The sequence below is a fragment of the Cydia fagiglandana genome, chromosome 11, assembly GCF_963556715.1.
Source record: "Cydia fagiglandana chromosome 11, ilCydFagi1.1, whole genome shotgun sequence".
Lineage (NCBI taxonomy): Eukaryota > Metazoa > Arthropoda > Insecta > Lepidoptera > Tortricidae > Cydia > Cydia fagiglandana.
The window spans coordinates 13,192,827-13,208,023 of NC_085942.1; the positions used below are offsets into that span (position 1 = coordinate 13,192,827).

The 15,197-nt window shown below is 35.8% G+C and overlaps 2 non-coding genes across 2 annotated transcripts; both read right to left on the minus strand.

Annotated features, from left to right (window-relative positions):
• Positions 1 to 3,084: 3,084 nt before the first annotated feature.
• Positions 3,085 to 3,157, minus strand: Trnar-acg (transfer RNA arginine (anticodon ACG)). Its single transcript has one exon. It is a non-coding gene; the product is annotated as a tRNA-Arg (tRNA).
• A 6,349-nt stretch (positions 3,158 to 9,506) lies between these two features.
• On the minus strand, positions 9,507 to 9,588 carry Trnas-aga (transfer RNA serine (anticodon AGA)). Its single transcript has one exon. It is a non-coding gene; the product is annotated as a tRNA-Ser (tRNA).
• Between the last annotated feature and the right edge of the window lie 5,609 nt (positions 9,589 to 15,197).

A 15,197-nucleotide genomic window follows, 5' to 3' on the forward strand; every position in this document is an offset into this window, starting at 1 on the left:
ATAACGTGTGTCAAGTCCGGCAAGTCCGCAATTTGGTGTCATGGAGTGTGTTTTGTATGACTATAAAATAATTGAGCATTACACGATATTAAACTTTATTATTAAGGTAGGATCAGACGGTTCACTCGGATGAATGTTTCATTTTCCTTTCATTCCACGTTCAGACGGCTGCTGGAAAAATCATTCATTTTTTTCTTTTCTTTCACTATGGCGTCGAATGCAGTTGTGCGTCTCGGTATAAGTAATTTGTAATCAATTGATCATATAATAATCGTATCGTCTTTATTTTAAGTTTAATTTAATTTCTTCTTCACTAACCTCTAAGTTTAAATCACTATTTTTCACTTTTGGTTCATTTTGCGTTCAGACGTGTCATTTTGAGTCAAAGATGAATAGGTAATGAAACTAGAAAATGAACCGTCTGATCCCACCTTTATTGCGCAATATTGCATATTGCGTTCCTAAGGTAGTTTTGGCATCTTGATCTGACCTGATTGAAACGATTTTAAAGATGAATATTAATACCTACGCATTACATAAATATTAGCTGGTTGCTGTTTTTCAAGTATAAGATATTTATCTCAAAACGATAAACAAGCATGAACATATGTAGGCGACATATTTTTTACCTCTTACAAAAAACAAGTCATCTCGTATCTGCAAGCACCACTCCATCATTCCGATAGAAGGATTCTCTAAATGTTTTGACACTTCACTTGAACAGATAAACTGTGTGACCGTCATTTTTGTCACTTTGACAGCCTCTTAAGTTTCTGCAGTGTTAAATGTCATAGGTTACAACTTAGAAATATTTAAAAAGAGCGTGAGATTGTTCGAGAGGTAGGTTGAAAGCGAACACTGAATTGTACTGTTCATTGTATTTTTATGGGTTTCGTTAGCTGATAACACAATAGCATTATTATCGAATATAACTCGCATGAGTTAGCTATGCTACGAGGGTTGCCTTTTATATTTCGGGATTTGAAATTATTAACGACTTTATACTAACAAAAATGGCTTTATTGTTTTTAAAAATATTCTCCTTTGAGGTCTACGTATTTTTTCATTGGATAAACCAATTTTTAAAGCAGTTCAACCACTCCGAAGAGGATACCTCTAAAACGGGCGTTTTGAACGCATCGACCGCTGCTTCAGGTGTCAAAAAACGCTAACCGCGCAGTTTGTCCTTGATGTGCGGGACCAAAAATAAATCATTAGGGGCCAAATCAGGACTTACGGCGGGTAACTCATTATATCGATATTTTGAGCTTTTAAAAAGGCGGATGTTTGTGCCGACTGGTGGGGGCTCGCATTATCGTGGAGTAGTATAATCCGTCTGCGGTGATTGGCTTCCCTGACCTTTTCAATCACCTCTGGCAAACAAATGGTTGTATACCATTTAGAATTAACTGTTCTACGTTTATCTAAAGGAAAGGTTGCGATATGCCCAGTTTTTCCAAAAAAACAGGCAATCATTTGTTTTGCAGTACTTCGTGCACGAACCACTTTTGTTGGATTTGGTTCAACTTGAAAGACCCACACCGTCGACTGCTGTTAATTTTCCGGTTCATACGACTAGATCCACGATTCGTCACCTGTGACAATATCATACACATATTTTGAAACCCCGCCGCTGTATTTTTTTAGCATATCTTTGCATCAATCCACCCGAGCCTGTTTTTGAGCACCGGTCAAATTATGTGGTATCCATCACGAACAAACTTTCTTGACTGCTAAATGTTCATGCAATATTGTTTGTATGCTGGTCCCAGTAATGCCCAAGGACGCCTCAATCTCTGGATATGTCATATGACGGTCTTGCAATAATAATTCACACACAGAGTCAATGTTTTCCGGAACAACCACTGATTTTGGACGACCTTTGCGAAACTCGTCCACAAGCGAACTACGGCCACGAATAAACTCTGCAAACCAACGGTAAATACTCGTCCTTGATGGTGCTTCATCTTCAAAAGTAAAAAAAAGTTCATCTATGCACTGTTGTTGACTGAGGCCGTGTCGAAAACTGTAAAAAATTATCCCTCGAAAATGTTCGCGAGTCAATTCCGTGGTAGCCGATGCGATATTTTTTCAAATGACAATTAAAAACAAAACACGGTCGAGTCATAACTTTTTTCTCTTCATATTGCCGCCAAAATGTTTAAATTACACGTTTATAACCTCAGTTGGCAGATGGCAGCACTAGTTTATTCAAATCCCGAAATATAAAAGGCAGCCTATGTATATTCGACGTAGACAAAACACTCGCAAGAAGGAAACCGATACCATTCCAAGTATTAGCACATTCGTTTCTGAGTATTTTCACAAAAAACTCATTTATTTCCAGTCAATTTGAATTTGATAAGTATCGATCTTCTTATGCTACTCTATATAGCACTCCAAAAGGGAGTTTAAAGCTATTCTGTAATTGAATTTAACTAATAAGATTGTCTGACCGGACTAAAAATAAGTAGGAAAAATAGAATTTGTCGTTAATTGCATTGTTTATCTTGTGAGGCTACTGTCAGTTTAACCGAGTCACGGTTGTCGATAAGTGTGATTGTAATATATCGTAAGAAAGCCAGCTGCAGTGTTTAAAGAGAGCAAATGTGGAGTGTTGGGTGTGGGCGTCGCGTCGGGTCGTCGCTCGAGCCTCCGCGATCAATAAGTCAGGGCTCGTGTATTTCCATTGCTTACAAAACACAGGCGGGTAGAATACTCAAATTGACTAGTATACTTGTACCCTTCAATCCGTAACAACTATGCATAACCGGAGATCGTGCTAGAACTGGGTAACCTGAATGTTGCCTGGTATTGTGCCTAGGTATACTTACCTGTGTGCCTATTTGACTATTCATATAAGTACCTAATTTAAAGCTGATTCAAAACGGTTCGTGAAAATATAATTACATGCCTATTATGCCTATTTAATTCTAAATAATCTAATTTTGTTAAAAATTAACGAGGTTTAAAGTTACCAGGGTTTTTAATAGGCTGCCCTTTAGACTCTTAGCATAATTAATATTGTAGAGGTAAATGGTAATATTGGTAACAAATAAAAAAAGAAACAAAAAGGTTGCATCGCGACCCTGCCAGGATTCGAACCTGGAATCTTCTGATCCGTAGTCAGACGCGTTATCCGTTGCGCCACAGGGCCAGTTATGAAACAGGTCGAAATTATGGATTAGGTGCTGTATACAAGTAATGCCGAGGAAAATTTTTGTTTAGCATAAAATATGTAAGTGGTAATTAGAAGATTAAAATAATTATAATAAATATTGTATTTATTGAGATTGTGCTAGAAGTTTATATAATACATATAGTTTGTTAATTTAAAATGCCTTCCAGTACAGTCCAGTACAGTAGATACCTATTTCCTTTCCTACTTACTTAATTTAATTGATTAAGTATGTGGTAATTATTATAGTATAGACAAGTACTATTTAGTTATGTTTTACGTATTTTGTTTATTTTGACAATATTATTCCATTAGTGTATCACGGTTTGAATAGTATCCTTAAAGAAGATGTAAGTTTCAATAGTTCCATGTAGGCGTGCATGTGGATACAAAAGGGTTGATTAGCGCCACGTGAGCGCGGTACTAATTAGCGAACACAGAGGTCGCGTGCGGGACTGCGGGCGCGTGGCCTCGTTAGTGCGCGCGCCGCCCGCCAACCGAGTGGCGCCACTGGACTTCGTATTTGTAATCGTAGAAACTTATGATCATTACGAAGATTTCAATTTAGTTTGTGATAAAAGGGAATTTGTTGTTGTATTTCAGACTAGTAGGTACAATATACTATAATAATAGATGTGGAATTACCTGGCTTTCCCTGATCTCGTTCTACCAAAAATAGAAAATTTATGTTATTCCATTATTACCAATTTGATAGGTATTTGAGATGGAGATACACGTTTATTGAATCGATATTTGCCCCTTGAAATTAAATAGAATGGAATTTTTAATAAGCAGGAATTTCACACTACAGCCAGAGATGACATAATAGAACAGACTGTAAAGTTGAATACAATTTGAAATTATAATATGGTTATTTTAGATTTAGCTTTGCAACTACAAACACGGGATCGTTATTTATAATCTTCCATGCTGTGAATCTCTGCGTCGTCGGTTTTATGACTAGCAATATCTAAGGAAAATCTTTCTTTGGAAGCAAAGGATATACTTACTTAACTTAGTACTTGTGTGTGACAACAATTTATTGTCACTAAAAAAATAAAATTATAAAATTATAAGTGCTTTTTGATTGTATGTATATAATTTACAGTATTTTTTATTAGACAGGAAATTTAATAATATACTTATTTGTTATCTGTTGGAATGAAGTATTCAAGTCTAATTTCCTAACATAACCTACTTAACTTTTGTTCCAGTCACAAAAACATCAAAAATATACTTTTGTCAGCATTTCCACTTACAACAATATTTATTTTTTTACGATTTCCCTTGTCATATTAGCGGGAATAGCGGCGGCGAGCAATTTTTCATACTATAAAACTTTTCACGCAGGTCATTAGCGGCATAAACGAGTGTGACAAGGTTCTAGGCCATCAACGCGTCGTCGCCTGCGCCGCGGCGGTGTCCGCTGGACGTACTTCCTTCGTAAAAATATCGTTTTATGATTCTTAATCAAGAATAACCCGCCACTTATGACATGCTGACAGGAGGAATTTTCGCTCTCTTTGCTTCAGAAGTGTTGCGTTTTTTGTCTATTTTCTAAAATTATGAGATCTCAAGTTAGTTGTCAAGTTGTCAACAAGGTTACAGATATAACACGTTTTCTCTAGGAATGTGCTCAAGTGGCTTGTGAAATGTGCGAAGTGCGAACAGCTCCGACCACTTGGACGTGACGACAACGACGGGCGCTCGAGTGTTTACAGGTACCTTACCTACTCAGTGTTGGAAACCCATTCTATCGAAGAGGCTCAAAAACCATAAATAATGACTGAACTGCGTACTTGTAAAGTAAATTATGTGTCATTAGTATTTAATTTTATGTTATTCAGTTTTTTTTAAGTTGCTGAATACGGCAGAAGATTTGATTTTATAACGTTTCAAAAACATGCAGTTTCGTTTGTTCTCGCAGACGTAGAGCCGTAATACTTGTAAAAATAATTCAGTGGGTAAGGTATTATAATGGCTGGAGTTCATTTCTCGAATAGTACTAAACTAATATTATTATTATGCTGTTACAGAAACCCATACGATTACTCGCAATCTTTGCCCATAACAACCGCGAAATGGACACCTAGTCTTGGAGAAATTATAATTAGTTGCTACCGGTCGTCTTTGATAGCGCCTAAATTTAAATAGCCTACCTTACCTATTGTCAACAATAAACCCGACCCGTCCTATGTCAGTTCCGTAATTACCCCGTAAGTTAAAGGTAAACATAAAAAAGAAGTTCAAGCTACAGTTTTTTAGAAGAGGCAAATAGGTGCGAGATGCGTGGGCCGCCTGTGGGAACCACAAACATGACTCAAGCCAAACAACCTTTATGGGAATACTAGTTCTCTTCTACAGTACTACAGGTAAATATATCTACAATGACTAATATGTATGATGTGTGTTTTGAGAAAAATAAAAAAATACTAGAATAACGACGGCGGTCAATCTTTGCTTTTTAATCAGATTAACGAGAAGCAAAAGTTCGATGTTACGTAAATTATTAGGGATCCTATCTTCCATATCTTTGTGTATATAATAGGCATTATAAATAATCATTATTCGTCAACAATTAAACCGAAATCATTGCAAGCAAGATTCCTTTTCCCTTCGGCTTTAATTTGGTTTCGTTAGAGTTAATAGCATTATTTACTTTTCATGTTTCAGTACCTACATTTTAAAATGTCTCTTGTCTTCCCCCGAATCATAGTTATTAGTAAATATTACATATTCCAAAGTAACCGTATAGGCCGAATACGGAATAGTTGCCGAATATTCGAGGCATCTCTAGTTATTACTTTAACCCATAATTCATTGAAATAGGTAATTAAAAACTTAACACTTAACAGTAAAATGGATTCGTGTGTTAACAGATATATAATTATTTCATAAAAATAATAATTATAACTTAATGATTTAGGTAGTTAAGTACCTCCCTGCCTACGTCATTGCGTCATACTTTACCTATCACGTTACTGCTTGCGAATCTAGTTCCGTTTATTGGTGTAATATAACGGTATTGAGGTAAATACCTATAGTATGAGGCGCGCATCGACTCGCAATAAGGAAGCATATTGTAGGTGGCCTGCTCCAGCAGGTCATACGTAAAGGCTCGCATTACCGCGGCGGTGTCAACTCACTGCATGGCGCCGGAATGGCGGAATTCTTACAACATGATACTCGTCATACGAGAAATTTGTTGACATGGAAAGATCGTGTTTGTTATTCGACCGCTGTATAATTTAAGACTGATTAGCATTAGATATGATACCGTGGCCAATAAATGGAGCGTTCTAATTTAGCGCCCGTATTTATTAAGCTGGTGATGCCGGACTCATCATCCCTAATGCATGCATATGTCGTTGCTTCAGTGTTTCCGCCCTTAGTACTATGAATATTAATCCATTATATTTAGACATTCCTCCCCTCCCTTTTGTAAACTTTGAGGAGAGCTTGGTGAGGGGCGTCGGAGCATTGCGGAGTTCGTCTGTAAATGGTTATGTAGCTTGCACAATGTGTAGCGCCATATGGAGTATTAGATTGGGACACTAGGGACATGATGCGGGATTGGTTCCAACCGGCACAACTGGCTACATTTGCGTGCAAACGTTGTTTTAGCCATTTAGGAACAACTGTTTTTACTTTGAGCTTATGGCAGCTGAACAAATGTTGTGTTTGACTGTGTAACGCTGACCAGTGAGTTTATCTCAAGCTTGACATAATTTGTATGTCCAATGAGGTTTGTGTAGCATTCTTTTAACTTAGAATCTATCTTTATTATTCTTTTAGTATTACTTTAACTTTATAGGACATACTAATCTGACGAGCAGCCGAAGAAAGAAAAATGGTCTTCGTCATTATCTGAACATACGGTTTAAGACATTTAACATGATTTCTTTTATTAGAATATTATCTCAAAGTAAAACAGATCTGTGGTATTCCTAATTTACTTAAATATTCAATACCTAATACAATTATATGAATAAGTACATTGTACATTACTATTAAATGTGTGCTTTATGTGCAAAGACAAGGACTGTATACTGTACGATATTTCGATATGATTGAACATGTAAAATACACAAACTATAGAACAGAAAAGTGTAACTTTGAGCTCCTAGCAGAGAAGAAAAACCGGGCAAGTGCGAGTCGGACTCGCGCACGAAGGGTTCCGTACCATAATGCAAAAAAAAAAAACGGAAATAAAAGAAAAAAAAAACGGTCACCCATCCAAGTACTGACCACGCCCGACGTTGCTTAACTTTGGTCAAAAATCACGTTTGCTGTATGGGAGCCCCACTTAAATCTTTATTTTATTCTGTTTTTAGTATTTATTGTTATAGCGGCAACAGAAATACATCATCTGTGAAAATTTCAACTGTCTAGCTATCACGGTTCGTGAGATACAGCCTGGTGACAGACAGACGGACAGACGGACGGACGGACGGACGGACGGACAGCGAAGTCTTAGTAATAGGGTCCCGTTTTACCCTTTGGGTACGGAACCCTAATAAAAAATTGGCTGTAACAAAGAAATAATGTACCAACGTAAAAGTAATCTCGTAAGAAAATCCCATAAAAACATCTTTTCATCACCGAACAGTATTTTCCCATTACAACGTCCATCCATTCATATCGGGTGACTTAATCAAAACGTGCACTTGTCGAGCTGAGGGGCGAATATATTCATTTCGTCCGCAATATTTGTACATTAGAGGTCTCGGCTCGCTTCGCCCCCTCCGTCTGGTCCCCTCGCTTGACTCCGAAGCCTAAACTATTCACGACGTATTATCGCGACTGGCATCTCATCTTATCCTTGACTAACTAGACCTTTAGATTTTTAACAATTATGCGTAATCAAAGCTCAGATGTATACTGGTCTCTCTATATAGAGGCCGGTAAAAGCAATGAATATGCGTAACAACCAAGCTCCTCCATCCTAAACCACGGCAAGACCACGGCTAGTGAATGCGATCAAGATTACATCGAATTATCTCAGTAACGCATATAAGTAAGAATTTTAGTGCACCACATTAAGAAGCCACATTCTTCGACATCTTTAACCAGACGAGTATGCTCGTTACGTCCACATAAAATTAAATTAGTCACGATATTAAACTTAATCGTACATTTCCGTATGACTTAAACGAAATGTTTTGTAATGGAAACGGTGGGCCGAACGTATTAAAATAGATATTTAGTAATAAGAAAAACGTTTTATTACATACAAACATGCTGGGTATTGTGGGCATCTCTGTAACCGTACTTAACGGGAAAAATTCCTTTCAGGTTTTAGACTTCAATCTGCGCTTTATTTTATGCAAATGTATTCCTGAATACTAATAAAAAGCGTAGGTCCGACCTGGATCCAGGATTTAGGGCCTGGACAGCCGGACAAGTGGGTTTAAGAATTACACGGTTGTCACTATTTCGAACGAAATCTCATAGTAGGGGTCTGAGAGTCCAAAGAAAAGCAGGGGGCGGCACGAAAGCAATGAAACCTTAAATCCCTGGTACAGAGTCGTAATCCGGCGAGAAGTTACAGGGGTGCCAGTTGGCCGAGGCTAATGCGGTTTAGTGTTTCATTTCAAGCCGACATTGTGTTTTTATACACTGATAGTGTGTTGTCTTTGCGTTTAATCCCATTATGATTGTGGGGTTAAGCAGATTTAATGTGATAATTTGTTCTTTTAAGGCCCCGAAGGATACATACGTAAGGATGGTAATAATTAGGATAGCAATTTGTGAATAAAATTCTAAAATGTATATTGACGGCTTTTCCTATACTACCTACGTATATTATATTCACAACCAGCAAGCTTGTACCTTGAAACATTCAGACACAAAATACCATTGTACGTTACACATTTTCGTGAATCTGTCCCAATAAAAAACACATAATAAGAGTCGTGACGAATGCAAACTTCTTTTGATGTCGCAATTTATGAACATGAATTGTCCATTTATAGAACATGATTGGCGAATACTCGTTAGTCGTCGACGACCTCAGCCGTAGGCGGCGCACGTGCACTCCTTAATGAGACCCTGCCCTGTCCGTGCCGGCCATCTCCGCGATCAATACGTTGTTTATGTTGCACCACGAAACTGAGATCGGGACCTGCGTAATTTATTGGGATGCTGTTTGAATAAATATGAGTAAAAAATAAATAATTGATTGATGAAGTTCGTCGGGTGCGGAGGCCTCCAAACCAAAGCCAACTCCCTCTTTGTATTCGATTATAATTGAACACTACAAAGAACTCTAAAGTCTAAAGTTTTAAGCACAATAAAAAAAACATTTTTGAAATAAAAGCAAAAAGTTCGCAGTCGGTAGGATTCGAACCTACGCTCCCAGAGGGAATCTGATTTCTAGTCAGACGCCTTAACCGCTCGGCCACGACTGCTGATGACTGAGCGGACGAAAATATTATTTACGTTGTACATGGTGTAATCAAATGTCTTATGCCAATAAAATTATTTTTGATAAAGACAAAAGACTTCAAGACATAATTAATTAGTTATGTAAATAGTATACAGTATACATATAATACAATCTTTTTTTTAAATATGAGTACTTACGTCATGCGTACGATTTCAACTTCATACTGTAATAATATTGACCTAGTAAATACGAGTATGTAATGTAAGTATTTTGCTATGAAACAAATTTAATGGCGCATGAAATTCTCGTTTTGTGTGAAGAGCGGTTTTACGATTAGGTATGAACATGACATAACATACGGAGGTAAACATGTTTAACTGCTAAAATTAATCTTCGGTCGTGACAACGCGGATATGGTTTAACCTAATGTTTAACCGAGATAGGTAGCTCAGACAGAGTTTGCCAATTAAACTTTACTCACACATTTGACACAATAACCTTAAAAAATAAGCCAACAATGTTGCTGTCTCCCATTTACTTAAGGGATTTTGCTTGATGAGAGAGTAAGACGCAATAACATTGGACAAAAAATTGGACAGGTAATTTAATACCACCCTAAGTTATTGGCCGCATAAATATTGACTCCACTCATAAACCAAACCATTCAAAAATTATGCAGATAGGACGTTCTTAATTCTTAGATTTTTTTATTTACATATCTACCTATTACTTATGTTTAAAATGATATGTCCTTTACTTTCCTTCAAATGCAATTAACTTATAGAGTTTGTGCGGAAAGAGTGTGGAAGTCTTCTCTTTCCGAACAGACTCTACTTTATATATGCGTAGATAGGTTGCCATTTTTAAAATCATTTATTTACATACAATATATATACAATGGTACAACTAAACGAAATTAATAACTAGCTTAAATCTAAAATAGGCCCCTGAGGCAGGTTGCCATTATTTTTTTTCTGCGCATAATATGTTATGTAATTAAGTAGGTAGGTTGATGGTACCTACCCAGTTGTAAATACAACTAGGTAATTAAAAAGGTAATCTGCGGATTATTGAATGGATGAATAATGATGATAAGAATTGAGACCTATCTACCAGTCATTAATTAAATTGATACAATATTAAATTTCGTGATTCATTAATTACATATACTGGGTACATATTTGGAAAGATGGTTGTTATTTATTAGTGCAGAAGAACTTAAACTAGCGAGTAATCCCTATACTTAACGCGGCGAAAATACTAACTGTAATGCAATTAAATATTTATCTCTCAAAATCATCACTTAAAAGTCAATTCATTCTACCAGCTACAGTTCGTTTTTTTAGCATTAGAAAGAACTTGCAAGAAGGTAAGCGATCTTGACATGTCTTTTAATTGAAAAACGCTTTTTAAAAATCAATAACTATTACTTATGAAAGCAAAACTTGTTACATATTTGCCGTAACTTATTTTTAAAATGTATTTTTCAATTAAAAGACACATCAAGATTGTTTACCTTATTTCTAATACTAAAAAAACGAACTACAGGGTGTAATTTTTTACGTGATACAAAATATGTTTATCTAACTCCATAAACAACTAGCAATTGAATGCTCCTACTCTCGTTGAAATCAGACAATTTTTTTTTTAATTTTTTATGTTTTTTCGTGATATTTTTTGTACTTTTAAAGGATATTATGATATTAAAACAGCTTTATAAGATATTTAAAATGTAAAGTGAACTAAATTACTTTTCAAAGTAGCATAAATCACAAAAAATGTTTAATGACTTGTGATTTACGCTACTTTGAAAAGTAATTTAGTTCACTTTACATTTTAAAGCTGTTTTAATATCATAATATCCTTTAAAAGTACAAAAAATATCACGAAAAAAAATAAAAAAATTAAAAATAAAATTGTCTGATTTCAACGAGAGTAGGAGCATTCAATTGCTAGTTATTTATGGAGTTAGAAAAACATATTTTGTATCACGTAAAAAATTACACCCTGTATAATATGAGAAAACTTAATTGCCACTCTTGTAAATATAATGCAACTTTCTCGTCAGTTTTTGAAGAATAAAGAGAACGTTTACGAGCTGGTGTGGTGAAAATAATGTTACTTCTACCTACTGTACCTAATATATTTTCCCTCCTCTTGAATTATTTGCTTGACCTCTCAGCGTTTTGTTCAGCAGAGGACGTGTTTATGCTAATTTCATAATTAAATATGACTACAATATCTCTGTAACATCAAACAAAGAAATTTTGCACGAAGCTATTTAAAAACCAAGGCAAATACATATATACTGCACATAAGTGTACCTATACATGTGTACAAGACAGGTGCGGCATTATATGCAAATTAATGTTGACGAAAATGTAAGAATACCTAGTGCTGTGTCCCTCACACGTCGCATGAACTAAGCGCTCTATATTCGGAGCATTGTGAGGTAATTTACATTTCATTTGCTGCAAGTCGTGGGCTTCACAAATGTGATGTAAGCGCCATTACAGGCGGTCCACAATAAGGCTAAATAATTTACGCATAGTTGTTATGAATTATAGAGGTCAGCTTGAACTGGATTTACGTTAAATTCACTTATAAGATGTTTTAAGTTAAGATAATGAGCGTGAGTGTCACGGCGGGTGAGTACGAGTATAAATTCTCGCCAGTTAATCCGTTTATCCGTTTTATAGCTCCAGTTGAAACGACGGACGGCGTTTATGCTTCCAGGTATTTAGATATATAATGCATATTCATACATTTAAGCAATGCATAAAAAGTAAATGAGGGTTTAAAAGGTCTCACAAATAAAGGGACCCTGGTAGATCCTAAAGGTAAAATGTTAATATGGATGTCGAAACGTGTACATCTTACTTACAAACATGGTGTTATAGTGACAAACTTTCTAGCTATCCTAATTCTGACTAATATTCGCGCAATCAATTTCAAATCAAATGGTTTTACAACATCGCTTACGGATGTTAAGCGAGGTAGAGCAACACTTTATTATGTATTGCACCTATACATAACATATAGGTATGTAACTAACTGTTTATCCATAATTATATTTGCACAACATTATAAAAATTTTCCCTGTACTCCACAATGGAGAGATCCACAACAGGTTTACCGCACTATCGGCATTGTTACTAATAAACAATGGGTTTTCCGTCACACAGTCACACGGTGTCTTATATGTACATAATATCTACCAAATACTACACTACCAACTATTAAGTAGCTACTTTATAGATATCGGTACTAGTAATGAAGCACTGGCGCGTGGAATAGTCTAACCTACCTAAAAGCTAGGAACAACGGTTCATTGTTCACATTTACAACACTTAGCAACTACCTATGTACATACCATGTTGTAACGAATTTATGTTTTAATGCATATTTTATTTTTGGACACCAGAACTGTATATTTTGTAAGAAGGTAAGTACTTAATTTTGATATATTTAATCCCCGATCCCGGCGCAAAAAACTAATAAATCCGCTCTTCCAGTGCTCATACATCAGGTTTCGAGATCACCTAACATTGGTTCGCGTAACCAAGGGCCCACACTCGGTAAGCTGCAGAAATATAAGGTCTGGTAGTAGGTATGGTGTATTTATAAAAGATAATGCGGTTCTGCACACAATGCCGAGGTGACTGGGGCATCACTTCCGCTGCGTCTAACTGTATCGGAACGTGCATGAGCTCATAAAATACACGCAATAAGGTAACAATAACAATTCTAATAAAGTACTTATTTATGTTATGAAATATGTAATTGTTTTCTAAAATTCTGTAAGTTCTGTAGACTAGATTATTAAAGACAAGGAGGCTTTAAGAAACGTATCGTTTTAACGTTTTATAATGCTTCTTCCTTGACCTGTGATTAAATAAAATTGTTATTAACAATTATTGAATCGATCAGCACTTACGAGTAAGCCCCGATTGAGTTACGTTTTCAAAACAACAGTACAATGTTAACTCAAAGCTCTAAAGTAAAGCATTAGCATAGCTAGTAGTAAAGCTGGGTAAACACAGGCCTCCAGGGAAATATGCGCGATGCCCTTTACACTCGTTCAATATTAAAGCGGGCGGGTTGCTCGCTACGGGCACTTTACTGACTTTCAAATATTCATTACACTTTCCAAATTACTACCAGTGACTGTATGTGATCATAAAGTTTTATATTTAAACTTATACGATATTGGACCTATAGGTAAGTACCTCATGCATGCTATTGAAATTGATTTTTGATCGTATCATATTGACATGGTTTCTAGCTACAAAGAAGTTTTAATCAATAAATAGAAGATGTCGACAAGCTCGGCCGAATTCCACCTTCCCATACAAACGGAGTTTCGTTCTTATTTTAAAACTACGTGTTGGATTGTAATGAAACTGCACGTAATGACATCAGTTAAATCTATTGGTACAAGTAGGTACAACGTTTCAGCACAATCTAGCTATTAGGTACTTAGTCGTTTTAAAATGAGAGCGTAACTACGTTTGTATGGAGAACCGAGCTTTACCTTACAATATTGACGATGATTTATTTATAAGAAAAAATAACTGACTGGGATCTTAGCCGAGGTAGGCTAAGGACATAAAAGTATATAAAAAATGTTAATCTAGTTAATAAGATATTCTGAGTGCAAAGTTGGCCCACTAAAGTCATATTGTAGTATGAATAATATATAAGTTGGTAGCGTGAAAGGTTAACGAGAGGCGAGTGACGTGCCCCAGCGCTATTACCTTCATTGCCATTCTTGTGACGGAGAATTGTTTGGAAATAGAATTGTTTGGAAAGGGTGTTGTAGGAAATTATATAAAGCATAAATATAAATATCGTAGGCAATATCTTCGTATCGTAGTCGTAGCAATACCCACAATAAGTATTTGGTAACAGGTACCTATAAGTATCTGATCTGTAAACTCTTTCATTTAAGCAGGTCGTGTCAATTAACGAGGTTCAAAAAATCGTTGTGTCAATTATAGAGGTTTTCATTAATAGAGGTTGCGTTCTGGCAAATTTCATTTATGGAGGTGCAAATAACCATTTAAAGTAGATTTACATTGATCTACATGCTTAAGTTCTGGGTTTCTGGTCTATATATTGCTTCTGTCTATACTTGCATTTTTACACTGCATTAATTACCACTTTATTTTCTTATCATTTGGGTTTAAAAATTTCCCTTGAATTGTAAAAGAAAGTTTTATTAGAATGTAAAAAGCATACTTTGTTTTTTATTGATCAAAACTATTTCACCTACTACAGGCTGTTTGAGTGTTTATAGATACCCAATAAATAAATTGAATTCTGGATGGAGATATAAATAAAATGATCATAGCTATTAAAATATTGTTTCTGCTGTCTACAACTACATTATTTCAATTACAGAGGTAATAAGTAAGACTCGTTTCAATAATAGAGGTAAAAACAAGAGCAAAAATAACGGTTTTTTTAGCACAGTGTCAATTATAGAGGTCTTAAGTTGCGATGTGGTCAATTACAGAGGCAAAATTACGAAAAGCACAAAAATCTAGATTGCAATTATAGAGGTTCCAAAATTTCAATTATAGAGGCCTTTTGGTCTCAATGGACCGGGACCGGACTTTTGATTGCAAT